Source organism: Eubalaena glacialis, chromosome 13, assembly GCF_028564815.1.
Source record: "Eubalaena glacialis isolate mEubGla1 chromosome 13, mEubGla1.1.hap2.+ XY, whole genome shotgun sequence".
Classification (NCBI taxonomy): domain Eukaryota; kingdom Metazoa; phylum Chordata; class Mammalia; order Artiodactyla; family Balaenidae; genus Eubalaena; species Eubalaena glacialis.
In genome coordinates, this window is record NC_083728.1 from 39,119,203 (window position 1) to 39,133,494 (window position 14,292).

The window sequence follows — 14,292 nt, forward strand, 5'->3', positions numbered from 1 at the left end:
TATGTCAATCCCAATCTTCTAATTTATTCTTCCCCACCCGTACCCCCTGGTAACCATAAGTTTGTTTTCTACATCTGTAACTCTATTTCTGTTTTGTAGATAAGTTCATTTGTACCCTTTTTTTATATTTTTAATTTATTTTTCATTTTCATTTAATTTTTTTATGTTTGGCTGCTTTGGGTCTTCATTGCTGCACGCGGGCTTTCTCTAGCTGAGGCGAGCTGGGGCTACTCTTCGTTGCGGTGTGCAGGCTTCTCATTGCGGTGGCTCCTCTTGTTGCAGAGCATGGGCTCTAGGCGCATGGGCTTCAGTAGTTGTGGTGCATGGACTTAGGTGCTCTGCGGCATGTGGGATCTTCCCGGACCAGGGATCAAACCTGTGTCCCCTGCATTGGCAGGCAGATTCTTAACCACTGCGCCACCAGGGAAGTCCCCGTACCCTTTTTTTAGATTCCACACATAAGTGATATCATATGATATTTGTCCTTCTCTGTCTAACTTCACTCAGTATGACAATCTCTAGGTCCATCCATGTTGCTGCAAATGGCATTATTTCATTCTTTTTTATGGAGAGCAGCTTTAAATAGCCTGAGCAGGCCTGTGCTGGCAGGTCCTCTGCTCCTTAACTGTGTCCTGAATATTTGTTTGAGATTTGGTTGGTAGAAGGACATCTCCCTGCACTGAGCTCCCTGAAATTGTAATCAGAAGCCTCGCGCTAATCCCTCTCTCGAAGGTCCTTCGAACAAATTGTACTGACAGAAAGGGCTCTATCACTTGACTGGGGGAACAGTGAGAGAAGCTGGAAATACTGAACAATTAGATTTTGAGAAACTCTGGATGAAATTTAATTGGCATAAGACTCCGTAAGATTTCCAGGAAGCAGATTATGCAAATAGATCAGCCTACATGTGTATGTTAAGAATGAGGGCACCCTCTCAGGCCAGGTCTCTTAGGGACTTTTTTTTTTTTTTTTTAATTTGCTTTTTTATTTCCCTGATTCAGTTTTGGAGGGATGCTGCTTCTGCTTTTTTTTTTTTTTTTTTTTTAGCAGATAGTCATTTTTAATTATTATTTATTTATGTATTTACTTTTGGCTGTGTTGGGTCTTCGTTTCTGTGCGAGGGCTTTCTCCAGTTGCGGCAAGTGGGGGCCACTCTTCATCGCGGTGCGCGGGCCTCTCACTGTCGTGGCCTCTCTTGTTGCGGAGCACAGGCTCCAGACGCGCAGGCTCAGTAGTCATGGCGCATGGGCTTAGCCGCTCCGTGGCATGTGGGATCTTCCCAGACCAGGGCTCAAACCCGTGTCCCCCTGCATCGGCAGGCAGATTCTCAACCACTGCGCCACCAGGGAAGCCCTCTTAGGGACTCTTGACTGGAGAGAGAAGCCCTTTTAAAAGTCAGGAATTACATAGTAAGGCTTCCGGCTTTGGGATGATCAGAGGTAGGAAGAATATCCATCCACCTTGAAGGGCAGGCACCACTGGAAGGAGACCTAACAGAAAGGAAATAGGAAATGAACATGTCTTTGAGAAAACAAGACTCCAGATCTTCCTCTGACAAGCAATAATCTGCATTTTCTCCAATTCAACTGCCCCCCCCAATAATTATGAAACCAGGGGGACTTATAATTGAAATTCTACAGGTTGAATTTTGAAGTTGCTAGTTTTATTGTTTTTTGATGTGTAGCAAATCCATAGATGCCCTTGAATGCTGTGGTTTTTAGCATTATTCTGTCACCGAAATATTGGGCTTTAGTTTCCATGGCTACCAACAGAAGGAAACTAGATTATTTTATACTGTTTTTGAAGGACAAAAGATACAAGCTATTTGAATTTCCATGCTGGGAAGCAGCAGCTTCTGTTTGGCAGTGAGATTTTAATATCAGTGACTTTGTAAACTTTATTAATATCAGTGCTGTGGCTGTTCAGAAAAAAGGTAAACTCTGAAAGCAGAGAATTTAGAAGTCTAAAAACCAGAATCACCTTAGGGTAAAAAAAGACTGTGGTGTGTGTTTACTTGTTTCTGAGTAAGTGCTTGTGACAGGCCAGTACAAAATATTTGATTCCCTGCAATCTCGCTCCTTAATTTGATCTTCATGCAGTTAGGATGGCATTTTCCATTTATCACTGTTTACCTTTAATAAAGGCTAAGAGATAAGGATATTAAGGCTCTGGCCTCTGGCATCATTGTCTAATTCTGCCCTACAGATCACTTCACTGACATCTTATCCTCTGAACGTTCTATCTAGGATATCATCTGTGGCCCATTTCAGAGATCTATGGGAGGATGGATTTGCTTGCAGGAACCTCAGAATTCTATGGAAGAGAACTGCTACCAGTGTTTTAAGTTTGTGTGACTGTTACTCACTTCATTAATCTGTTTCTTTGCATGACCTATATATGTAATAGATTTTATTACCGGTAATTAGCATGAAACAATACAGTGATACTTTTAAAACTTTTTAAAACTTACTTTTTAAACTTTTTATTGGTTATAATCACACAGAAAAGTGTTTATAAGTGAACATCTTGAAGATTTTTGCAAACTGAACCCACCTGTTAACCAGCCTCCCGCTCAGGCAGCAGACACTAGCAACCAGCCCAGGCTGAGTGGAGATTTTCAAAGAACTGATCAGAATGGTTTGCTCAGATCACCATTTCTCAAACCACTGGTTGTACACAAAAGAACTTTAGGTGCTAGATGGACAATGTTTATTTTCATTGTTATCTATTCATTTATAACTATAAAATATTATAACTACTATGTCTGATCTATGCTTTTACAGATATTACATAGGATACACCTAATGTAAGTATTTAAAATTTTAAAGTGAATTGAATTAGTGAAAAATTAACTTAATAATAGTGTAGGTGACATTTAGATATATCAATAGTTATGAAAGGTGGTATACTAGAAAATGACTAAAATTTGGAATACAATGGGGTAATCTATGGTAACTTCTGTGTTCTATTCTCTATTCTACCATCTCTCTCCTGGAATACTGCAAGGAAGTTCCATCAGGTCAAGGCACATCCATCATTTCCATTCTCTTTATCCTGCAGCCATAGTGCAAATCATTTTATTTTATTTTTTGGCCATACCACGTGGCTTGTGGGATCTTATTTCCCTGACCAGGGATAGAACCAGGGCCACCACCCACCCCATCCCCGGCAGTGGAAGGGTGGAGTCCTAACCACTACACCACCAGGGAATTCCCAGTGCAAATTCCCAGTGCAAATCCTTTAAAAAAGCAAAATATGCATCAATAGCTAGCAAATTAAAGAGAAAGAGCTAGCCTTGTCAAAGGTGAAAATGTTTCTAACTCTACAGTGATTAAAGCAACTAGAAAAGAAAAATAGACAAAGAAAAATAGTTCTTAAAAATAGTTCTTAAAGCTATACTTAAAGCCCATAAATAGATATAAATGTAGATGGAAACTGAATATATGATGAAGGTAGCATTTCAAATCCATGAGGAAAAGTGGATTTTTTAGCAAATGGTCTTAGCACATTTGGCTCCCCACCCCGGGGGAGGAAAGGAAAAAAGGTTAGATTCTTCACCTCACTCCTGATATCAAAATGAATTCCAGATGGATTAAAGATTTCAAATTTAAAAAATAAAATCATAAAAATGTTAGAATAAAAAATGAGTGTATACATATACATATATGGAAAGAGCTATCTAGATATCTTGGAATAGAGGAGATCTTTCTAAGAATGGCACAAAACCTGAAAATCCTAAAGGAAAAATGTGATAAATTTGACTTTTTAGAAATATTAAAATTCTGCAGGCCAAAAATATTTAAGGTCATAAACAAGATCAAAATGAGGAAAAATACTGGGAACACATGTAATAAAGAGACTTTTTTTAATAAACAGAATTCTTACAAATTATTAGAAATAAACCAAATGAAAAACCTGACAAAGGATATGAACTGATAGTTAAGAAAAAAGTATATATAAATGGCTAATAAGCATAACAACCATACTCAAACATGAAGAACTGCAATTTATAAGGTTAAATTTTAATTTATTTCAATAAGATACCCTTAGTTGTTTTGGGTTTGTCTGTTTTTGTTTCTTGATTTTTGTATTTTGGAGGTGGTAAAAAGTTGGAAGGACTCTAGTTCTGGCAAGAGTACAGGGAGACAAGTGCTCTGATTGACTATCAAGGGGAAAGTAAAGTGGCAAAGCTTTTCTCAGGGCAATTTGGCAACTTCTATCAAAATGATGAAAGTCTACTTTCTTTGACCCAACAGCAGGGAACCAGACCTGGAAGGTCTCCTGCTGTCATGGAGTTTACCCTCTAGTGAGGGTGACGGACAAAGGCAAGGTAACTTCAAATAGTGAGAGGTGCTTAGGGGCAATAAAAGGGATGTAGTAGTGCCTGGGGTGGGTGCTTAGACTGGGTGATCTGAGAAGGACTCTGAAGAAGTGCCATTTGAACTGAGAGCTGCAGGGTTCCCCAGAGCCAGCCACACAGAGGCTGGAGCATCCAGGCAGAGGGAATGGCATGTGCGAAATCAGTGTGAAACAGCCTGGTATGAGCTCTGAGTGCCCAGATGGAAGGAGGTCCCTGGGGCTAGAGCACACTCTGCAGAGGGCAGAGTGGTAGATGAGTTTCGTAAGCAGAGGGAGGCCTTTTAAGCCCAGGTGAGGAATTAGAATTTTATTCTAAAGAGAGTGGGACTTGAAGATTTTAAACAAAATTAAGATAAGTTGCCATATTCATGGAAATTTTTTAAATTAATTATTTATTTGGCTGCATTGGGTCTTAGTTGCAGCATGTGGCATCCTTCCGTTGCGGCGCACGGGCTCTTCATTGCGGTTTACAAGCTTCTCTAGTTGCAGCTCACGGGCTTCTCTCTAGTTGTGGCATGCAGGCACCAGAGCACACGGTCTCAGTAGTTGTGGCGCGTGGGCTTAGTTGTCCCTCGGCATGTGGGTTCTTAGTTCCCTAACCAGGGATCGAACCTGCATCCCCTGCACTGGAAGGCAGATTCTTAACCACTGGACCACCAGGGAAGTCCCCATGGGAATTTAGTCTGTGTTGGGGGTAACATTTCAAAACTCTGGTAAATGTTGAATTACCTAAATAGTCTATAAATGGTGAGATCTCTACCTCACAATATACACAAAAATAAATTCCAGATGATTAAAGATCTAAGTGCAAAAAAAAAAAATCTATAGAATTGTAGATGACAATAAAGATGTTTTTTAATAATCTTTGCATGAGAAAGCACTTCCTAAAACAGATAGCAATGCAAAACAATAAAAGAGTGACAGTTATGACTACATAAAAGTAAAAAACTTTGAAAGATATCATAAATATGTGATAATGGTATTATGGTTTTGTAAAAAAAAAAATAGAGATGTATACTGGAGGATTTAGGGTAAATGTCTTAATGTCTATAATTTTTTATGAAATAAAAAATTTTATAATACTTAAAATACTTTATCAGAAGCAAGGTAATGAAACAAATATGACAAAATGTTATCAGTTACCACATCTAGGTAATGAGTATATGGAGATTCACTAGTCTTTCTACTTTTCTATGTGTGAAATCTTAATAATAGAAAAAAAAGTTTATTTAAAAAAGAAGGAAAGAAAGGTTGAAAGACAAGAGACAGACTTGAGAAAAAATTTGCTCAGATATTAACAAACAAGTTTAATGTAATATATGAAGAGTTTCTGTAAATAAATGCTAAAATGGCAAATGAATAGAAAGATGAACTAAGAGTATGAACAGGTACTTCACAGAAAAAATGCAAATTGTCAGTAAATATTGTGGACAAAAAGCATTGCCTGGCATTTCAGTAAACAATGACTGTTGCAGCCATCACGCCCTCAGCCAAGGCAGCTGCCCTGATGGTGCACCCTGAGGGGAACTCAGGACAGAGAAAAACTAGATGCTGGCCCTTCATAGTTAAGGTGCATATCAAAGGAATAATTTCAATGAGCCCAGACTCTTGCATCTTCCCATACTAAAGCACTAAAATCATTAACTTGAAATGTCTGGTTTTTGGGATTAGCAGTAATCTTTTGATGTTCAACTACATGTTTTGTTTTGTTTTTTGCAGCAAAAACTCCCATATATCCTGGCTCCTCCCTTAGCTCTTTGGAACAGTTCCCCAGAGCTATCTGGGAGGCTGCCTTCCCAGGCTATAGTCCTCAGTAAGTTCCCTGAACAAAACATAACTTGCAACTGTTAGGTTGTGCATTTTTTTCTCAGGGGACAGCATGAATAGCCGCCTGATGTAAGTTATCACAAAAGTGCAGTTTTTAGGGACTTCCCTCGCGGCACAGTGGTTAAGAATCCGCCTGCCAATGCAGGGGACACAGGTTCGATCCCTGGTCTGGGAAGATGCCACATTCCACAGAGCAACTAAGCCTGTGAGCCACAACTACTGAGCCTGAGCTCTAGACCCTGCGTGCCAGAGCTACTGAAGCCCATGCAGGGCAACTACTGAAGCCCGTGCACCTAGAGCTCATGCTCCACAACAAGAGAAGCCACTGCAATGAGAAGCCCACACCCGCAACAAAAAGTAGCCCCTGCTCGCTGCAACTAGAGAAAGCCGGTGCACAGCAATGAAGACCCAATGCAGCCAAGAAAAAAGAAATGCAGTTTTTAAAAAATGTTGCCATTTTAGAATATATATGATTGGTAAGAAATTGAAAAGATCAATCCCGTCCAGTGTTAACAAAGGTGTGGGGACATGGCAATCCAAAATGAAAGCATGTATTACCTTTGCAATGAAATAAGTAACTGAAAAATTAAAAACATAGACCCAACCTTGCCACTTGCCTTCCATGCTTCTCGCTGCCCTTGGTCTAGCAGTTGGTCCTGCCCATCCCAGGGCTTCACCCTTACTCTCTTTGCTGCAGCCACAGTGGCTTCTCAGTTGCTCAACATGCCACCTCCTTAACCAACAGGTTTTGGGTAGGACTGTGGATTCCTTAATAAGTGTCAACCATCATTTCAAACACTGCTGTTACTGGCCCCATTTTACAGATGGGGAAGCAGAGGCACAGAGAACTAATAGGTAGTGGAGGTGGTGCCAGAGCCCATACCTAACCCCAAGCTATCCTTCTCTGCTCCCTGTTCCAGAATGCTGGCCTTCCTCCCACCCCAGGGCCACCCACAGTGTGCCTTCCTCAGAGAAGCCTTCTGGGACCTCTCCCTCCCACCTTCCCTGATGGGAGGGGCTACCTTCCATAGGTGATGGCTACAGCACAGAGCATCACCTTCATAACTTGATTACACCAAACAAATGTAACGATGTGGTACATGGTTTAAGTCTCTTCCCACCTCTCCATCTCCCACTCCCACCAAAGGAACATGAGCTCTATCTTGTTTGCCCATGCCTAGCACGTCCAGGCTGGCAAACAGCGATGCTTATTTATATTTATAAAATAAAATGTAGGAAATGTCCGTATTGTTTAGAGATGTGTACTGAAGGATTCAGCGGTAAAACATTTTGATGGTTGTAATTTACTTTAAAATACTTCAGTGGAAGCAAGATGAAGCAGATATGATCAATTTCATTCGCATGTTGGTTTGTGTACATCCAAGTAAATGACAAGCCAGTTTGCTTTTGTCGGCATTTTTACTCAAAATATTTTTTTATTCCTTTCCTCTCTCTATTCCCATTCTCCCAGGTCACTTTGCAGTGGCTGACTCTCTCAGACTCTACTTTCTTTTCCAGGGGAAAACCACTTTCCCTATCTGTCAGAGAGCACAATCTCCATGAGCAAGTTTACATTCAGAGAAAGCCCACTTTTTTTTTTTTAATTTTTACTTTATACTGGAGTATAGTTGATTTACAATCCACAATATATTTTTTAAATGTATACAACTTAATAGAAAATAAAACAAACAACCCAATTAAAAAATGGAGAGAGGATCTGAATAGACATTTTTCCAAAGAAGACATACAAATGGCCAACAGGTACAGGAAAAGGTGCTCAACATCACTAATCATCAGGGAAATGCAAATCAAAACTACCATAAAATATCACCTCACACCTGTAAGAATGGCTATTACCAAAAAGACAAGAAATAACAAGTGTTGGCAAGGACGTGGAAAAAAGTGAACCCTTATGTACTGCCAGAGGGAATGCAAATTAGTGCAGTCACCATGGAAAACAGTGAGGAGGTTCCTCAAAAAATTAAAACTAGAACTACTATATAACCCAGAAGTTCCACTTCTTGGTATCCATCCAAAGGAAACAAAATCCCTATCTTGAAAATATATCTATAACCCAGTGTTCAAGGCAGCACCACCCACAATAGCCAAGACATGGAAACAACAAGGGTTCATCAAGAAATGAATGGGTTTTTTAAAATGTGGCATATATACAGTCAAATATTAGTCATTAAAAGAAGGAAATCCTGCCATTTGTGACAACATGGATGGATCTTGAGGGCATCACACTAAGTGAAGTCAGACAGAGAAAGACAAATACCAATACTGTATGATCTCGCTTATATGTGAAATCCAAGAAAAAAAAAAAAAAAACCCAAAAGTGAAACCAAAGCCATAGATAGAGAACATATTGATGATTGCCAGAGGCAGTGGGTGAAATGGGTGAAGGTAGTCAAAAGCTACAAATTTCCAATTATAAAATAAGTCATGGGGATGTAACATACAACATGGTGAGTAGAGTTAATACTACTGTATTACATACTTGAAAGTTGCTGAGAGATCCTTTTTTTTTTTTTTTAACCAGTCATCTTTTATTGTTAATTTTCCATTAGGATATGAAATGATTCAGGGCTGCCAGGCAAAGGTCATGGTCAGGAATGTAGAGTGTGCCCTCTTCAGTGGTACTCATTTGGCTACTCATGTTTATGGAAGATTTCTTTTCTTTTTACCTTATTCCTTCATCTGCAACATATTCCTCTGTCATCTCATTTTGTCTAATTTACTGTGTTTGTGGTCTCCTTTCTGCAGGCTGCAGGGTCATAGTTCCTCTTGCTTCTGGTCTCTGCCCCCAATGGGTGAGATTGGTCCAGGGGCTTGTGTAGGCTTCCTGGTGGGAGGGACTGGTGCCTGTGCTCTGGTGGGTGGAGCTGGGTCTTGTCTCTCTGGTGGGCAGGGCCGTGTCAAGGGGTGAGTTTTGAGGTGTCCGTGAGCTTAGTACAACTTTAGGCTGATGGGTGATGGATGAGGCTGTGTTCCTGTCTTGCTGGTTGTTTGGCCTGAGGCGTCCTGCACTGGAGCTTGCAGGCTGTTGGGTAGAGCCAGGTCTTGGTGCTGAGATGGGGACCTCTGGAAGAGCTCATGACAATTAATATTCCCTGGGGCCAGGAATTCTCTGGTGGTCCAGCGGTCGGGACTTGGCACTCCCACCACAGGGGCTCAGATTTGACCCCCAGCTGGGGAACCAAGACCCCAAAATCCGGGATCGTAGTTCCCTGAGCAGGGATCGAACTCAGGCCCTAGCCAGTGAAAGCGTGGAGTCCTAACCACAGGACCACCAGGGAATTCACATGTTTAAGTTCCTTGTAAGAATGGCAGTAGTTGGGCTTCCCTGGTGGCGCAGTGGTTGAGAATCTGCCTGCCAATGCAGGGGACACAGGTTCGAGCCCTGGTCTGGGAAGATCCCACATGCCGCGGAGCAACTGGGCCCATGAGCCACAACTACTGAGCCTGCACATCTGGAGCCAGTGCTCCGCAACGAGAGGCCGCGATAGTGACAGGCCCGTGCACTGCGATGAAGAGTGGCCCTGCTCTCCGCAACTAGAGAAAGCCCTCGCACAGAAACGAAGACCCAACACAGCTAAAAATAAATAAATAAATAAATAAATAAATAAATAAATAAATAAATAAAAGAATGGCAGTAGTTGAAAAGCACATAAACTGCCAGCACCGTAGAAAGCCCAGCAACACTCCCCTTCTTCCCGTTAAAATACTTGTGGTAATACCGGTAATAACCTCTTTGAAATGCTCCAGCAATGCATTTAGGGATGAAATCCTACATTAGTATCCAGTGTGGCAGCTCCCCTAATTTGACATCCAGGAACTTCTCCTTCAGTGGTACGACTGATGCCATCTTGGAGTCCTGGCTGTCTGCTCCAATATGAACTCTTCTGTGTTGAGCAAGGTTTGAGGCATAACTAAAGGCCTTCCCACATTCTTTATCTTCATTGAGTTTCTCACCACTATGAATTCTCTGATGCAGAAAAAGAGATGAACGTTTTCCAGATATAAAAGTTTTTCTATCGCTGATTATTTTATAACTTGAATCCAAATCTGTACTCCAGCTTCTTGTTTCTTCCCTCACAACCATCCAGGGTTCTTTCCCTGGCTCCAATAAAACAATTACGTCTGGCTTAGAAATGGAATGGCCCACTGAGACCAAGTTACTATAGTTCTCCATCATCACATCCCAGTACAATTTCTGAACAGGGTCGAGAAATTCCCACTCATGCTGACAGAACTCTATGGCCACATCCCTGAATGTTATTGGTCCATGGGCCATGGTTTTAGACCTTTCAGAGCTGATCAGTCCTCATGGTTCGTTTACCAGAAAAACACAGTGTTCAGAAAACCCAAACTGTCCCTTGCGGTCTTGGGCTATCTCTGCACAGTCGTTTCTGTGGACACCTACGCCAGTTTCTTGCTTGGATGGAGAAAGCCCATGTTAAGGAGACCCAAATGACAGCCCCTTTGGGATAAATGATTCTGTCAGCAAATAGGCTTGTGGACCAGACTCAAGCCTGCTTACCTGCTTGCAACCCACTGGCCTTATTCTCTCATTGCTTTTTTCTTAAATACCTGAAAGCTGTGCATTGGAGAAAGTGGTGTTACCAGCAGCTGAAGCAAGAATTCTACAAATCCACCCAAGTGAATCCTTTCCAACTGCTGTCTCTCTGGATAGTGCATTCACAGAAGACACAAGACTCAGGACCCCTCTGTCACTGTTATTTTTTCCTTGGCCTCCTTCAGCATTTGCAGCTTAATGTCAGATGCCTTAAGCACACTTTATTATTTTATGAGAATGTAATTCATGTGTATTCGAGCTGTGAAAGCGTTCTGGTTACCTTTGCCAGGTACCCCTGGGATCCTGATTAATGCTTGCCCCACTGACTCTCTAGAAGGTGTGTGGCCCATTTGGATATAAGGTGTGGAATTCTCAGATGCTCTGGTTCAAGAACTCCTGGCAGCAAGGATGCAATGCCTAACCCTCCCCTGATTTTTCACATTCTCTCCCCACTGTCTTGTATCCTCAGCCTTCTCCCATTTCCTCTCACTTTTCCATCATGTATTTCCAGGTTTCCTTTATCTTAAAAAAAAAAATTACACACACACACACACACACACACACACACCCATACACAGACACACACACACACACACACACACACACAGCAAAAAAAAGACCCCGTCATTTAATGATGTTAGCTCTGTCCAGCTCTTCTTCTTCCCTTTGCTTCCATCTTCTGGACCAAGGAAATAGCTAAGACACAAGATGCTGGAATTTGGAAACAGAGAAGACCCTGAGATGGCTCTGCTGCTGTTCACCCCCAAGCATGTCACTCAGCCTCTCTGGGCCTGAATTTACTTATCTGCAAATTGTAGGTAATAGGTGATTGTTATGTCTCAGAGTCTTTATGAGGCTCTCATAAGTTAATGAATATTCAACATATCTTAATATAAAATGTGCCTGAAAGCCCTTTGTAAATTATAAAGCACAGTGAAATTGTGAATTTGTAAGAATTCAACTGCTGCTCAGTTGAAGCCCCTTTCAGCCATGACTGTGACTAGCACCCTCCTCCCTTGAAAGTAAGGCCATTGTTAGTCACCCCCTCAAATCCCAGCAGAGCCTTTAATGTCCCATAGTAAGGAGTGGTTAGATAGATTATGGCATATCCACATTATGGACCTCTATGCAGCTGTAAAAGAATGAGGAAGTTCTTTTTATCCTGGTGTGGAAAGAGCTCCAAACTCTATTATTAACTGGAAAAAAAAAGCAAGGAGAAAAAGAGTCTATGCAGTAAATTACCATTTGTGTGGGGGAAATGGAGGCAAAAGAGAAATGTTTGTGGATGCATAAAATATCTTTGAAGACATGCAGAAGAAACATAACTCTTGCTGCCTCTGTGAGGAAGAGCTGGGGAACTGGGGAATCTACATCCAAAAGTACATCTATTAGCTTTGTAACAAACAGAAGACTGGTCCCCAAAGATGTCCATGACCTAATCCCTGAAACCTGGGAATATGTTACCTTACATGGCAAAAAGGACTTTGCAGATATTATTGGTATGATTCAGTTAAGGATCTTGAAATGAAAAGGTCATCCTGGATTGTCCAGGTAGACCTGATGTCATCACAAGTGTCCTTATATAGGGGAGGCAGGAGTTTGAGAGTCAGAGAAGGAGATGTGATGATGGAAGCGAGGTCAGAGTGATGCCATTGCTGGAAGGGGACCATAGATAGCATTCCTTGGAAAGGCAAAGAATGGATTCTCCCCAGAGCCTCTGGAAGGAATGCAGCCCCGAGATAATATATTTGTGTTGTTTTAAGCCACTAAGGTTGTGGTAATTTATTACAGCAGCAGTCAGCAGCTAATACAGTGGCTTAAACAAAAACATTTGCTCAAAATCCTGAGGCAACTTCCAGTTCCAGGAGAAGATGATATAGACTCGTTTCTCCTGGCTCCTCCCCTCTAAAAACAACCAAATGCCATGGAAAGAATTCGACAGACAATCCTACTCTGAAGGACTCTTAAAGATGGAAAGAAGAAAGTGGACTGGCTGGGGACCTCACGTCTTGAAGAACAACACCACGGTGAATTCCCTGGGTGTTCTTTTATCTTCCATAGATCCTGGGTACCAGCCAACCTGCAACCTGAAACCAACAGCAGACAACAGATTAAAAAAAACAAAAACAATAGACAAAAAAGAGAGAGAGAGAAAGAAAGAACAAGAGAAAGCAAGCAAGCAAGCAAGAAAGAGATGGAAGGAAGGAAGGAAGGAAGGAAAGAAGGAAAGAAGGAGAGGAGGAAGGAAGAAAAGCCTGTCCTCTCTGGCTAAAGGACCAGGAAAAGAGAATGATAACAAAGGCTTAGTGGGGAGACTCATACCCTGTGGTAGCAGCAGGCCCAACCCGCTCACAGCAGCAGCAAGAAGCAGAAATGAATTTCCAACCCATCCCCCACCCCACAGTCACAGACAGCAGCTGACTGATCTGCCCATAGTGGTGGTAACAGCAAAATGCATGTCGGCCAACCCATCCCATGCCCTACCCTCCCACCCCCAACAGCAGTCAACCCAATCTGCCCACATCGGTGGAAACAGAGAAACCCAGGATCCAAGCTCATCCACTGCCCCACACCAGGTGACAACAGGCAAGCCCCTCCAAATTCACTAGTAGTGCCAGCAGGCTCAGTGTCTCCAGCCTTCCATACAGTGACAGAAGGTAACCCAGGGCATCTCCCTTCATCTGCCTAATGCCACCAAGCAGCCCAGGGAAGCACCTTTAACCCATGTAGGCATCATGTGTATGGATCCAGTTGGAACTTAAGCAGAGCCAGAAGAACAAAGTGGATCAGAACAACATTGCAAGGGCTCAGAAAACTAAACTGTCATTGAAATAATAGCTTACAAAAGTAAGCCTTAAAAAAAAAACTAAACAGAGTGGCTGCCTACTAAAATAGAAGATTTATATAAGATCAAGAGTCTTCTAACATTATATGCAAAATGTCCAAATACTATAAAAAAAATCACTTGTCATACCAAGAAGCAGGAAAATCACAACTTGAATGAGAAAAGATAATCAACTGACACCACTAGTGAGACGAATCAGTTGTTGGAATTATCTGGCAAAGATTTTAAAGCAGCCACTATAAAATGGTTTCAGCAAGCAATTATGAAATCCCCAGAAACGTGAAAAGATAGAAAACCTCAGCAAAGAAATAGAAGTTACAAAAAAGAACCAAGTGAAAATTATAGAACTGAAAAGTACAACCACTAAAATAAAAAACTCACAGGATAGGCTTAATGGTAGAGTGAAGATTACAAAAGATAGAATCACTGGACTTGAGGACTATTCAATCAAATTCACTCAATCTGAAAAACAGCTAAAAGAGACTAGAGAAAAAGAGGGACCTGTGGGACAGTAACAAAAACTCTAACATGTATATCATCAGAATCCCAGCAGGAGACAAGAGAGACTGTGGGACTAAACAAACATTCAAAGAAATAATGGCTGAAGTAATGGTGAAAGACAGAAACCTACAGATTCAAGAGCTAAGTGAACCTGAAATAGGATAAATCTAAAAAACTCCTC